Source organism: Ostrinia furnacalis, unplaced genomic scaffold (assembly GCF_004193835.3).
Source record: "Ostrinia furnacalis isolate ACB-3 unplaced genomic scaffold, ASM419383v2 OfSCF7395, whole genome shotgun sequence".
Taxonomy (NCBI): domain Eukaryota; kingdom Metazoa; phylum Arthropoda; class Insecta; order Lepidoptera; family Crambidae; genus Ostrinia; species Ostrinia furnacalis.
Genome location: NW_021137634.1, coordinates 28,695 through 41,992, shown reverse-complemented (window position 1 = coordinate 41,992; position 13,298 = coordinate 28,695).

The following is a 13,298-nucleotide window of genomic DNA, read 5'->3' as shown; positions in this document are numbered from 1 at the left end:
CCCGTTACCCCCCAACGGAGGGGGGCCGGGGGCCTCGGCTACGGAAGCCGGGGCCAAGACGAGGAAAAGTCAGTAAAACCCTCAAACGTCAAGGTCTGGCGGGGGCCAAGGAACGATATCGGGTCCTATTAGGCTCGATATGGTCGGTGGAGTAGCACCGGCCGTTACCCCGCCCGGGAAGTTGGTGGGGCAGCTGCGCCCGCAAGCAGTCAAAAACTATGAACGGTGTTGGCAAAAGTTATATTCACCAGGCGGGTCCCGGTTCATCCGGGGAATCCCGCCCCGCCGCTTCGGCGGCGGGCTGCCCTTCGTATCTGGGGGGGGCACCCACCGTTTCGCGGCTTCGGCCGTGTTGTGAGGAGGAGGACTCTGTAAATAGCGCAGGAGTTGTAAATAACAGTGTAAATATTAGTGTGTGTGTAGATGTAAATACAGAAGGTGTAAATAATGTAAATATACAAGAGGAGAAGAGGGAAGAAACCGCGGACACGCTCGGTGTGATGGAGCTGCGCGAACCGCGAGTTGTGCTAGAACGGGTCGACATTGAGTCGGACTCCGCATCGGCGGTCTCCATGAACTCGGTTGGCTCTGACTCGGGAAACGAGCGTACTAGGACGAAGTTTTGGACCAGGAAGCGAAGTTGGGAGAGAAACTCTGCCGCTTCGGATTCGGAGAAAGACGAGAGCGCCCCACATCGAAAGCTGTCAGCGGGGAAAGCTCCTCGAGGCCGAGGCCGACCGCCAAGGGGTCCATATTCGGTTGCATAAAAAATATTGTCATAATTTAAGAGTGCATAAAGTTTTTTGGCATACTCATCATTTCGCATAACGTTCATACAGAATAATTCATAAGGCATATTTTTTTTGCCATAACCACTTTTATTATAATAAAATCGAGCTTTATATAATATAGATATTTTAGTATATATTTTTTCTGTATACTTGTTTTTTTAATAACGATTTCTAGGCATAACATTTATTGGCATCTAAACCAATGCCATAAATATTATCATTCATAATATACAAAATACCATAATTTTAACAAATCCCAACTAATATTATAAATGCGAAAGTAACTCTGTCTGTCTGTCTGTCTGTCTGTCTGTCTGTTACGCTTTCCCGCTTAAACCTCGCAACCGATTTTGATGAAATTTCGCATAGAGATAGTTTGAGTCCCGGGAAAGAACATAGGATAGTTTTTATCCCGGTTTTTGAAACAGGGACGCGCGCGATAAAGTTTTTCTGTGACAGACAAAAATCCACGCGGGCGAAGCCGCGGGCGGAAAGCTAGTATGAAATATAAAAATGTTATAAGTTAACAAATATAAATAGACAAGCAAGCATGCAAACAAGCATGCAAGCAAGCAGCAAGCATGCAATCAAACAGCAAGCATGCCAGCAAGCTGCAAGGAAGCATGTAAGCATGCATGCAANGGAGGAGGAGTCTGTAAATAGCGCAGGAGCTGTAAATAGTATTGTAAATAGAGTAGTGGATGTAAATACAGAAGGTGTAAATAATGTAAATATTATACCTGAGGAGAAGAGGGGAGAAACCGCGGACATGCTCGGTGTGATGGAGCTGCGCGAGCCGCGAGTTGTACTGGAACGGGTCGACATTGAGTCGGACTCCGCATCGGCGGTCTCCATGAACTCGATTGTCTCTGACTCGGGAAGTGAGCGTACCAGGATGAAATTTTGGACCAGGAAGAGAATTTGGGAGAGAAACTCTGCCGCTTCGGATTCGGAGAAAGACGAGAGCGCCCCACATCGAAAGTTGTCAGCGGGGAAAGCGTCTCGAGGCCGAGGCCGACCGCCAAGCACAGGCGAGTATGTTGGCAAGGCCAAAGCACAGGCGGCGTTCAGAAAGGCCAAGTCTGAATTAGAACGAGAGGAGCTTCGGCTTGCAGCCGAAAAGGAAATAGTGGACCTGACGGCTCAGGCGCGGTCATCTAGAACCAGCGCCGAAGCCAGGATTGCCACTAAGCAATCAATAGAAGAGAACGAGACGGTTCACGGCCTGCTAGAACGCGTTCAGGCCGGGATTGATCTCGTGCAAAAGGTGGAAAAGAAGTCGGGTCGTCTCCAAGGTCCGATGCAAGCTGCGCTTAAAGAAGCAGTAGTCATGATTAGGGCAGCCACTAACACCCTGGCCACCCGCACGGTAACGGAGGAGATCCACGACCTTCAGGCTCAGAACGATGTCCTGAGGGCGGAAATAGATGACATGAGGAAGGAGATGGCCGAGTTAAAGGCCCGACTCCGGGCGAAAGCCCCAACGGATGTGACCTCGAAAGAGACGCCCCCCTGCAATATGGAAGAGTTGGCGTCTCATATTCTTAGTGTGACAACGGCGAGGATCAACGCCCGAATTGAAGGGCTAGAGCCACGCCTGAACCCAGAGCCGAGGCTTCGCCCGGCTCTGGCATTTGAAAGAAGGCAAAAGGAGGCCCCTCTACAGCCTCCCCCCCAAACCACGACGACACGTACGCAACCGGAGACACTAAGAGAGACGGAGAAAAGGCGCTCTCCTTCGGCTGCACAAAACACACCTGCCCCAAGGCCTAACGAGGTCCCGAAGGGCAAGGCCAGAAAGAAGAAGGGGAAGAAGAACAAGAAGGCAGAATCAGCCCCAGTAGAGACTGCTCCACCCGTTCCCCGCACGCTACCACCAGCACCAGCCTCGATGAAGGAGGGTTGGAGCACGGTAGTAAAGAAGGGGAAAATCAACGGGAACGCTGGCCAAAAGCCGCTTCCAAAAACACAGAAGAAGAGGACAGATCAACCTACCTTAGGGAAGTCACGCCCACCCAACTCTGCGGCAGTTGTGCTTTCTGTGCAGCCCGCAGGTATGGAGAAGGGTATAACCTACGAGAAGGCGATAGGTGAAGCCAAGAGGCGGATTGACATCGGCGAACTCGGTATCGAGGCCGTCCGTTTCCGTAAGGCTATCACCGGCGCCACAATCATTGAGGTCCCCGGGACCACAAGCGACGCAAAGGCGGACACCCTGGCTGAGAAGCTCAGGGCCATATTTAAAGAGGAGGAGGTGCGGATCTCCAGGCCCACAAAATGTACAGAACTCAGAGTGTCTGGCCTGGACGACTCCGTTACGCCGGATGAAGTAGCGGCTGCGGTGGCTAAGCTCGGAGGCTGCCCAGTCGAAGCTGTAAAGGTCGGGAGTCCCCGCCGTGACTACACTGGCCTTTTTGCCGTGTGGGTTCGCTGCCCAATCATGGCGGCAAAGAAAGTGGCAGAGGGCCGTCTCCTGGTCGGTTGGGTGGCCGCCAGGGTGAGGTTCCTGCCAAGTAGAGAGCTGCGGTGCTTCAAGTGCCTAGTAGCGGGTCACGTCCAAGCGGTGTGCCCGGCAGAGGTGGACCGAAGCCGCCAATGCTTCAGGTGCGGACAGCTTGGCCACATCGCGGCGAATTGTGAGAATGAGCCTCATTGCGCTCTGTGCGCGACGGCAGGCAAACCGGCGGGACACCGGGTAGGCAGCAAGGCCTGCAAGGCGCCTGCTAACAAGATAGGAAGGAGGGCGGCGGCAAGTGCCAAGGGCCAGCCAACGCCATCCCAGCCCACAGTTGGGCCCGAGGAGGTGCACATGGCCGGAGATTAAATGGCCCACAGGTTTCTCTTGGCGAATGTCAACCACTGCGCCAGAGCTCAGGACCTTTTACACCAGAGCATGGCGCAGTGGTCGACCCAAGTGTGTATAGTGACGGAGCCATACTTCGTCCAAACACGGGATGACTGGGCCGGGGACACCGAAGACAAAGTTGCTGTCATCACCAACTCGGCAGCAGACTCCCCGCCATTCAGCAGAGTCCGCAGAGGTCGAGGATGCGTCGGCGTCCTAATCGGAGACATGGTGATAGTGGGGGCGTACTTCTCGCCAAACCGCTCAATCGCCGAGTTCGAGGCATTTCTTGCGGAAGCCGGTACCTTGTTGGCGGGATGGGGTCGCCCTCACCACGTAATCGTTGCAGGGGACCTCAATTCAAAGTCGGTGGCGTGGGGCTCCCGCGTAACTGACCAACGAGGCGAAATGCTGGAGGACTGGCTGATGGCCAATGGTCTTGTGGTAGTGAATCGGGGGACGGTGGACACGTGCGTGAGCATGCAGGGCGGCTCAGTTGTGGACGTGACGTTCGCGAGCCCTGCCCTAGCGCGCTGCGTCCAGAGCTGGGAGGTGCTGGAAGAGGTCGAGACGCTATCGGACCACAGATATGTGCGTTTCGACGTCTCCCTCGGCCAGCCTCCCCCGCGCAGCAGCCCAAGCCGACCCCCGGAGGAGATTGGCCCACGATGGGCATTAAAGCGCATAGACCGAGATACCTTAGTGGTCGCGTTAATGGTGGAGAGTTGGTCGCCGTGGTCGGATGATGCAGAGCCCGACTGCGAGGTTGAGTGGTTCCGGGAGGCTATGACGCGCGTGTGCGATGCGGCGATGCCCCGAGTAAGGGCGTTGCCGTCCCGCACAGCCGTGCATTGGTGGTCCCCGGAACTAGCTCGGCTCAGAGAGACGTGTGTTGCGGCAAGGCGCTGCTATTCCCGGCACCGCAGGCGACGCAACCGTGACGAAACGCGCGATGGTCCTCTCTACGCAGTCTACCAGGACGCCAAGAAGGCTCTCAGGGGTGCGATAGGGGCGGCTAAGAACGCCGCCTGGGAGGAGCTCCTCTCCACCTTAAACCAGGATCCGTGGGGGAGACCATACCGGCTTGTGATGAGCAAGCTGCGGCCGTGGACCCCCCCACTCACCACCACCATGGATCCTGGTCTTTTGAGCAGCGTCGTGGAGGGTTTATTCCCTGGTAGAACGGAGTACTCACCACCAGTTCACTTCAGCACAGAGGGGGTGAATACAGAGGAGGCACCAGAAGTGACGGAAGGAGAACTAGGGGCGGCCATAATGCGCCTCCAGGCCAAAAACACCGCCCCTGGTCCAGATGGCTTGCTAGGAAAGTCGTGGGTTCTAGCCCTAAAGAATGGCATGGAGCCTCGTTTCCGGGCGCTACTGACGAACTGCCTGAGACGAGGATACTTTCCCCGGGAGTGGAAAACCGGGAAACTGGTTCTCCTCCGGAAAGAGGGCCGGCCAGTGGACTCCCCGTCGGCATACAGGCCAATTGTGTTACTGGATGAGGCTGCCAAGTTACTGGAACGCATTATCGCCACCCGCCTCAACCGTCATCTTGAGGGGACGGGTCCAAACTTGGCAGACAACCAATTCGGCTTCCGGCGGGGCAGGTCCACCATTGATGCCATCGAGCTGGTGAAGACCCTTGCCGAGGACGAGGTTGCCCGTGGGGGTTGCGTAGTGGCGGTGTCTCTAGACATCGCCAACGCTTTCAACACCCTCCCTCACGGGTGCATTGAAGAGGCACTGAAATACCACAGGTTTCCAGTACACCTACAACATATCGTGCTGGACTACCTCAGAGCACGGGACATAATCTTCCCGACCGCGGATGGATGGGGCAGGAGGCCCGTAGCGTGCGGTGTTCCACAGGGGTCGGTACTGGGGCCGCTCCTGTGGAATATCGGATATGACTGGGCCATCCGCGGCTCAACCCTGCACGGCATAGGGGTGGTATGTTACGCGGACGACACTCTTGTCACCGCTAAGGGCAAGACTTTTAGAGACGCGGCCATACTGGCGACCGCAGGGGTTGCGCAAGTTGTGGACCGCATCCGAAGGCTGGGACTGAAGGTCGCCCTGAACAAGTCAGAGGCGATCTGTTTTCACGGACCGCGGAAAGCACCGCCAGCGGGGGCGAATATCGTTGTGGGTGGCGTCTCCATCGGTGTCGGGTCGACTATGAAGTACCTAGGACTGGTCCTCGACAGCCGGTGGAACTTCAGGGCCCACTTCCGATATCTCGCCCCAAAACTGATGAGAACGGCATCGGCATTGTGCCGAATCATGCCGAATCTGGGAGGCCCGCACATGGGGTGTCGTCGCCTCTTCGCCGGGGTCATTCGATCTATGGCCTTGTACGGTGCCCCTGTGTGGGTAAACTCCCTTCACATACGGGAAAATCTGACGGCACTTCGGAGGCCGCAACGTGTGATGGCGATAAGGATGGTGCGTGCCTACTGCACTGTCGGCCGAGAAGCAGCTTGTGCGCTTGCTGGCACCCCTCCCTGGGAGCTCGAGGCCAAAGTGCTGGCGGAAGTTTACCACCACACTGCTGCCGCAAAGCGCAGCGGTAACCCGCCGGCCCCGCGGGAAATCGAGCACTGGAGGGAGGAGGCCCGCAACACTATTGTGGACGAGTGGTCGGTCTGTCTGACGGAGCCCAACGCGGGTCACCGGACGATCGACGCACTACAGCCTTGGATACGAGAGTGGATGGAGCGGCGCGGCCGATCTCTCACTTACCGGATGGTGCAGGTGTTGACCGGGCATGGCTGCTTCGGTAGATACCTGCACAGAATCGGTCGTGAGAGATCGGCCGACTGCCACCATTGTGGTGACAGTGATGATACCGCAGAGCACACACTGGAAGTGTGTAATGCGTGGGCGCCGCACAGGGCAACACTCCGTGCGGCGATTGGACAAGACATTACGCTGCCGGCATTGGTTAGGGCCATGGTTGGCGGCGACACCGGCTTTGACGCAGTTCGGTCATTTTGCGAGACCGTTATGGCCGAAAAGGAGACGGCTGAAAGGGACAGGGAGGATGATCCCTTCTCTGATCCCATACGCCGAAGAAGAGTTGGTCGAAGGCGACGGGCTTTTGCTCGCCAGCCTTGATGCTAGTCATTGTTTCTGGTCATAGAGTAGGTTAGTTGGTCGCCGGCGGACAGGCTTTCTACACCTGGTTGCTGGCTTCAATTGTAAATAGAGTAGGATAGTTGGTCGCTGGCGGACAGGCTTTCTACACCTGGTCGCCGGCCTTAAATGTATATATGTAAATAGTTTTTTTGTACAGCCTGTACATACTGTAAATATAGTCTCCGGGTCTAGAGGTGAAACCACCCATTCACCTCTACAAAGTAGGCAGTGGTCCAGAGTTGGGTCTGCATTCGCGGACAAACTGTGTTGGCAGGGGCAATCGGGAAAGGCCTGGCTATACCGCCATCCCCCGCCACACAGAGAGATGGAGACTGGTGGATTTTTAGTGGGTAGGCCCCGCCCTTCTGGCGGGGAGAGCCCCACATAACCCGTCGCCTGACCCAGCGGGTATGCAGTTTTATGCATTTTTACCCCCTTAAAAAAAAAAAAAAAAAAAAAAAGGTTAGGTTAGGTAAGAAGAAGCGATCCGGTAACTCTACAAGTATAGGTACTCAATCAGTCCTAAAGTTCATACAGAATTTTCATTAGACCACTGGGTATGTACCACGTGGCAATTCAAGTTATTAATGATACAATTTTATTCTTCGCAGGCGTCTTACGTCCATGATTTATTGCTCAATGAGTACCTACTTACTCACTGAGTGGGTATTGTCACTGGAGAAAGAACATACAAAACAGCCTAACCCATTATTGCAACGTGCCCTACATCACACCTCTTCCATGTAAATAATAAATAAAAGCAAGTAACTCTCACCGTGGGAAAATCTTAAAAGCCAAAGGAAATTATTCATGGAAATGCCTCCAAATTCGCGACTTTTGCCCCTCGACGGAGCTCAATGGCGATTTAGCACCAATTGATCTACGATTTGTAACTTTTATTTATCCTACACTCACTTCACAGAATTGGAAACTTCCAAGATAATGGAAGATGCAAGAAAAGTTGGTGCGATTGTGAATTTGATGTATGACCAGTTAGCCAGTTGGTACCGCTACCGCAATTTGACAAATACTATTGTAAGGGGTACTACACATCTACGTTTATGGTTGCATAAAATATGCATAGTACATAATACATATAATCAAGTGTGTATGTATACTATACCATAAATGATAAAAACAAAAAAATGATAGGTACCTACAAATATAGCAAACCCTAATTTTTTTATTAAATACACAGTGGTTTTAATTGCAAACTCAGTTGCCAAAACGAAAAAGATTTCTTTTAAAGATATTCTCGTGATTCTATTAAAACATTTGCAACAAACGCTGAGCTGATTGCCGCTTAGAGCCGTTGAAAGGGTGTTTGCTCTCGGTAAAAAAATATTTTTCTCTCTCCAACTAGAAATCTCGTTTGTAAAGTGATTTCATAAAATACAATCATCTCTAGACTTACCTAAACAGCTGCTTGTTAGTGCTGCAAAAGTTTTTCAACAGAGAACAAAACTTCTTTCAGAACAACGGTAAAAATTGTGTTTGTTGAAGAAATACAGTTTGGTAACGATGAAGTCGAGTGCAGTTTTTGTCGTCCATTAATAAAGTTGCCTAACTAAAACGCTTTTTAAAATAGTGATGAGTTACACAAGAATGGGTAAGGACATTTATTTTTTTNATATTCTCAGCGTAACAACGGCGCGGATCAACGCCCGAATTGAAGGGCTCGAATCGCGCCTGAACCCAGAGCCGAGGCTTCGCCCGGCCCTGGCATTTGAAAGACGGCAAAAGGAGGCCCCTCTACAGCCTCCCCCTCAAATTGTGACGTCACACACGCAACCGGAAACGCCAAGAGAGACGGAGAAAAGGCGCTCTCCTCCGGCTGCGCAAAACATACCTGCCCCAAGGGCTAACGAGGCCCCGAAGGGCAAGGCCAGGAAGAAGAAGGGGAAGAAAAACAAGAAGGCAGAAGTAGCCCCAGTAGAGACTGCTCCACCCGTTCCCCGCACGCTACCACCTGCGCCAGCCTCTATGAGCGAGGGCTGGAGCACTGTCGTCAAGAAGGGAAAGACGAACGGAGATAAGGGGAAAAAGGCGCCCTCTAAGGGCCCGAAAAGGACGGCTCAACCTGCCCAGATCAAAACGCGCCCGCCCAGATCGGCCGCTGTGGTGCTGTCTATACAGCCCGGAGCGACCGAGAAGGGCGTTACGTACGAGAAGGCGATCGGAGAAGCCAAGAGGCGCATCGACATCGGAGAGCTTGGCATTGAAGCCGTGCGCTTCCGCAGGGCCATCACCGGGGCCACAATTATCGAGGTTCCCGGGGCCACTAGTGATGGTAAAGCAGACGCCCTGGCTGACAAACTTAAGGGCATCTTTAAAGACGACGAGGTGCGGGTATCTAGGCCCGTAAAGTGCTCGGAGATCAGAGTATCGGGCCTGGACGACTCAGTCACGGCGGAGGAAGTGGCAGCCGCTGTGGCAAAGCTGGGAGATTGCTCAGTGGATAACGTGAAGGTTGGGACCCCTCGCCGCGATCACACTGGGTTGTTGGCGGTGTACGTTCGGTGTCCCACGGCGGCTGCTAAGAGCGTGCTGGAGGGTCGTCTTCTTGTCGGCTGGGTTGCCGCCAGAGTAAGACTATTACCGAATAGGGATCTGAGGTGTTTCCGATGCCTCGAAGCGGGGCACGTCCAAGCAGTGTGCCCGGCACAGGTGGACCGCAGTCGGCAGTGCTTCAGGTGTGGCCAGCTAGGACACATCGCAGCACAATGTNCATTGCGCATCATCTTGGCGTCTGACAGAAATATGGATATGAAATCAGTCCCAAACTCAGTCGACGACCGATTCACTAGTGTTTTGCTGAACTAAGCTTCGTAACAAAATCGAATGATTTGTACAAAACTTATTATTTGGTGCTGTAGAAATATTCAAAGTGGTTGTTGCTTAAAAGCATCACTGCCAAATGAAGGGTTAATGATGGTCACCCTATTGCAACAATCATAGTCGAAATTTTATCAATTGAACGAGTTGCCAATTTGCCTTCGGCATTTCATAGAACAGCGAGCGTTTGTAAATTGACGACGCCGTTTGTAAAATGCGGAATCATACAATTTGCCTGCGACATAGACACTGTTTATGTATAAGCCCACTATTGCATGCCGTGGCAACCTACAATTAAGGCAGCACTTAGATTAAGTTAAATACGTTGTAAATATTGATTGTCTTCCAGTGTATGTCTTGTTGGTTGTCCTATTAAATAAATAAAATAAATATTTATAGCAACACAATGTTTAAAAATAAAATTTTTCAAAAACGATCAATTTAATCGATTATGTCTATTCTAAATGGACATCCCTATTTGGTAGTCAAAAAATTGTCATTCATCATCACCTTTTCTCTCTCACTCACTCTTGCTGTGTTGCTGTCTTGCTTGTATAAGGTGACAATCGTTAAGTAATTTCACATATAAAAATCATTATTTCATTGCTTGGGGGTCTTGGGGCGAACGATGTATGGACGCAGAACAATATCCTTTATTTTCAAATTTAAGCAAAAAGCATTCTGTGGTTATAAAATACCTATGCTTATTTGCACCTAGTTTATCAATCACCATGTTAATTCCATGCTTTCTATCCAGTCGACTGCTCTAACGACAAGGGTGGGCTGTCGTTGAGATGACAGCGCGAAAATCGTCGGCATCCACTAATTATGACCCTTATGTACCACTATATTGACAAAGTTCTCCGTCTTCGTACGCGATATTGGAAATTTGGCATCTACCATCGGCTGATCTGACATTAGGCGTAGTCTGGCTTTGTTATTCAATTTTCAACTGTATTACCTTGACAATCAGTTCAAAATTGATTACTAGAAAATTATTTGACAGACGATTTCTACTCTCGACAAATGCATTTGAATTAGCCCACTGTTTTTACTTTCTACAGATTGCGTTACCTATTTTATTCTGAGCTCTCGTTCCCCGCAGATTTTTTAATCTATCGTTACAATTGCTTTACTTATTTTTCTGATTAAAACAAGTAGTTTAAAACCAGCGCCAAAAAAGAGGGCCATATTTGTGAACGAAGGAGTCGGAGTCAAAGTAACTCATATTGGTATGTAACCCTGCTATTCAAACTGTCGCACGCGCGTGTGTTCACACAATTTTGACTAGCATCCTGCTTAAAAATCTTTAATCTATCTATGAACAGCTTTTGATATCTTCAACCTTCAATCAACTTCTGTCCCTGGCCACTTGTATCCAGTTCATTCCAGCTTGTTGCCCGATGTCATCTGTCCATTTTTGGGCGGTTTTCCTCTGCCGCTGGTGAAATCTTTAATTAGGTACTTTTATTTCTTGTATAAGAATTTCAGAAAAACAGGTTCTTTTCTTACAAGTAAGCGAGCGTGTCGCAAATACCATTTTATCAATTTTAAAACCGTATCATGGATACACGTTACAAAATACTGCACTGTTCGAGATATCAGATATCGGGTGTGCCATAATCCCCATTCTGTACGAAATGGGGCAAATGCAACAATAGCCCGATCGTCCGACGGGCGTTTGTTCGCTAGCCTCCCTTATACGCTATTGTGTACTAAATGTAGGGGTTTCGTGAGCGACTTGAATTTTGTTTAACTGTAACATAATTTTACAACGAAGTTTTATGTTCGATCATACTTAGCGTAAATTAAGCTGAGCGTGTATTAATTATTATGATGAAATACCAGGCTTCGTGGTAGAGCCTGAAATAAAAAATATCACGTTCAATCTTCAACAAATTATAGCCAAACAAGAAAATATAAAAACATTTCAGTACCACCCACATTGATTACATGTAAGTAGCCTAAAATCTTTCAACAGATAAAATTCCAAATCACGTAGGCGAGAGCAACGCGTAAACCGATAGCACCGCGCTCTATCTAAACCTCAAAATGCCGAAATTACAAATAAGGCCTAGAAAGCATTCGTTATTAATAGAAAATCACGATTTCATTCTTCACGAATTCTTGAAAGTATCCGCCAAGGACGCTGTATCCGTCATACATTTAGGGCCAAACTTATTCTTCAGTTAAAGTTAACTAGCGATTGTAAACTCACACTACGCCCCCTGGACTCTTAAGCGTGTTTCAAGTGAAGCTTGCAACAAGCTAAAACAATGACGTGTTCTGCCACATCACACCTAAATCTAATTTACCACGAATCCTTTATAAAGTTCAACAAATTTGACATTCGAACTGCTTAACCGTGAACCTACCCGTTCCTATTTCCTGCAGTTTCCCGTCAAAAGCGCATCGAAGGCCAGCGCAGTTTTATTGCATGCCAACTCGAACGCTCACAATCGGTGCATTTTAGATCGGGATCGAATGCCGCCATCTTGGAATGCGTTCCTTGCTTTGGCATGGCCTGAGGAGTACAGCTAAGACAGGGCGAATAAAATACGTGAGAGTACACGTCATGCTAAACTTTTCGACAACGAAAACTACTGCTAAACTTTGAGTTTTTAAGCAGCTTTCTAGGTCAGTAGAGTTCTAGGCTTGTGTTACAATGCCCGTACGTTATTGCCCGTTAAGAAGCTCGGCCTTTCAGAGTAACTGACATAATAATATATGTACGACTCTTTCTAGCGGACTTTGCTCTAAAACCTACCGTTTCACAATAGGGTTATCATTGAGTTCTGTACTACTAGAGGCACAGGTGACCAAAGAAACGTCTTCTGAGTACCACCGACCCAGTTATTTTGTCGAGCAAGGATCAAGCAAGGCATTCTACATGCCTTTGCAAACTCCAAAAAATTGATGGTTCTATTTAAAAACTTTTATCCACTCTTCGCTTCTGCAATAGTGCTATACTCAGTTTTCTACCTGCATTTTTGCTTGCTAATTAATTTTTCTTCTACTGAAGGACTTCGAGACGGCGCTTGTTACAGCCCGCACCACCCCCGCATACCCCGCTACACCACCGAGCACATGCGGCCGCCGCTCCGACTGATTACTGACCGATATCTTGCCCGCGCATTTTTCTGATTTCATGGATTTTTCCATGAAATTTTTAAATATTTTTTTTGGCATCAGTGTCGTGGATTCTACCACCCTTGAGATGGGCGTTGTTTTATAAAGCCAAACCCTGTATAGCAGTCATGACTGATCGTTATTGTTCCAACTGTTTTCCCTGGCCTACCTCCCGGTGAAAGTTGATTCACAAATATGCGCGGTATTGGCACGGTTTTCCACTCCCAATCTGCTTTGCGATTGGCATTTAAAATTGCGACGTTTGCTTTCGTTGGATATTGATGGTTTGACATTCACGGCATGCTTATCGAGGTCACGATGGAATTTGTTAGGAAAAGTTTTGCCTAGTTTGAACCCATCGAAGGTGCAAAAAAGATTTTACGCGAGTACGCGTTTTAACTTCGGAAAAGGTCACACATGCATCAGTCTTTGCTATTAAAATGATTGGGCAAATAAAGGGAAGGTACGCCCCGATCTTATACACTTGAAACGAGTAAAAGTACTGTAATTACTGACTTTCTTATCTTGAGAAACTTTTAAACTTTTACTATACC